Genomic DNA, 2075 nt, shown 5'->3' with positions numbered 1-2075 from the left:
CCATCTCTCTCTCTCTCTCTCTCTCTCTCTCTCTCTCTATATATATATATATATATATATATATATATATATATATACACGAGAAAGGGAGACCAATATGATACAATAAATATGGTATTGGAATAAGAGTTTGTTTACATTTTTTGGTTTAGGGGAGGGGATATAACAACAAATATTAGTTAAAGAAGAGTTTATAATAAAAGAAGAGTTAATAATAAAAGAGATAAACTCTATATTCAATAATAAAACATAATGCCACAATTGACACGGTAAAGAAGAGTACATTTAAAAGTGACCAAAGGAGTGTTGACACGTGTGGACATGCGTGTCGTGTCGGACACAACACAACACATGTGTCAGCAATAAATTCAAAGTGTCAGCTAAATCATAACAGTAAATATAGGATTGATGATTGGGTCACATTTTTAGTGAAATATATGAGCGTTTGCATGTTTTCACCTTTCTTTTTGTCATCCCCAACTTGCTTAATAACTTGAATACTGTGCTCTGGTTCTGTTTGACTTCTTGTTGAAGGTGTCCTTGTATAACTTTTATGTCAGGCTAATATCTTGAGCCTGAAGTCTTTATCTTGCTATCTATTCCTTGCTCATCAACTAATGTAGGATTCTGTTACTCCAGCATTTGTGCTTGATCCATCCAAATGATGGAGGGAAAGAGAGAACTTCTGTATGAAGTATGAAAACGGTCACAGGGAGCCCCTGAAATGGTACAGTCATGGAGTCAGCGGGAGCTTTTGTAGATAGTCTGTGCAGAGATGGGAAAAGAGAGGAAGCTGGCTTAACAAAGTCTAAAATGATAGAGTATCTTTTAAAAATTGTATCTGAGAAGAAATCTAAAAAAACATTGACAACAAACACTTCAGGTCACACCCTTCCCCAGGAAACACCCAAATCTCTTCCCAAAGACATAGGAAGATGGATCACCCATCACGAGTGGCCATTGTAACCAACCATTTTCCAGTTGACAATGGCAATTTAATGCACTGCAAAAACTTAGCTTGTAAGGCAATTGTACGAAAACAAGATGAGTTTTGCGAGAGATGCTCGTGCTGTATATGCTACAAATATGATGATAACAAGGATCCCAGTCTTTGGATGGTTTGCAACTCCAACCCTCCTAATCAGGGCAATTCATGTGGTATATCTTGCCGTATTGAGTGTGCTATTAAGCATGAAAGAGCTGGCATTGCTGAAAATGGACAATATACAAGATTGGATTGGTGCTTTTATTGCGTATCTTGTGAGAAAGTGAATGACTTGCTTGGGTAAAACTGCCTACATGCTTATTTCTTTTTATAATTGTGTTATTAAGCTTTACTTTATTGTTGGGGTTTGGGATTTTCTTCAATATAAAGACCCTATCGTCATGTTGTGTGTGTGTGTGTGTGTGTGTGTGTGTGTGTGTGAATCTTGGCATAGGCATGCTATTTAACATCTTTTTTTCTACAAATGTCAATTAGAATAGACCTAGAACTTTTTGTGCCTTCCCAACATAAAAATGTTGGCCTATCTAGAGGCTATTAAAGATTCTCAAATATGAATATCTGATTCTTGTGATTGTGGTTGTTTCGAGTGTTTGAAGCTGCCAGAGAAATGGTGCAGAGCGGGCAGCCTTAGGCTGCGTACCATATGTTGGTTAAGGCTTCGATGCACATTGTTTGGACTATGGAAGTTGAAAAGGCTTTTATATATCTATTTTACTGTGGGATTCGATGTAAAACACTTGGGATGGAAGGATGAATGAATGAGGCTAGCTCTTCTGGCATTTTGTTGGTTTCCAATGAGGAGTTTGTGCCAATATGTTGAGGACCTTTTCATTGCCAGGCACAGTAACCTGTTTCCTCCTATGATTTGTGGACACGGACAAGAGTGTCACGTGTCGACACTGGCACAGAGTGTCGGACACGGAAAACCACCAAAATTTTGAAACATTGACACGTCTAAAATAGAAAGTATATAAAATCATAGTTTGTCGATATGGATTCGTGAGTCGAGTTTCAACATGGATATGAGTTGTCTTCCATGGCAACATCTAAAAATATAGAAATTGTGACA

At 37.5% G+C, this 2075-nt stretch overlaps 1 pseudogene; it reads left to right on the top strand.

Annotated features, from left to right (window-relative positions):
• Positions 1-664: 664 nt before the first annotated feature.
• On the top strand, positions 665-1387 carry LOC143864171 (VIN3-like protein 2 pseudogene; annotated as a pseudogene).
• Positions 1388-2075: the final 688 nt, after the last annotated feature.

Source organism: Tasmannia lanceolata, unplaced genomic scaffold, assembly GCF_043159265.1.
Source record: "Tasmannia lanceolata isolate RefF3 unplaced genomic scaffold, GAP_Taslan_0.1 ptg000003l, whole genome shotgun sequence".
NCBI classification, from domain to species: domain Eukaryota; kingdom Viridiplantae; phylum Streptophyta; class Magnoliopsida; order Canellales; family Winteraceae; genus Tasmannia; species Tasmannia lanceolata.
Note: the sequence above shows the minus strand (reverse complement) of the source record. Positions and strands in the feature narration are given on the sequence as shown.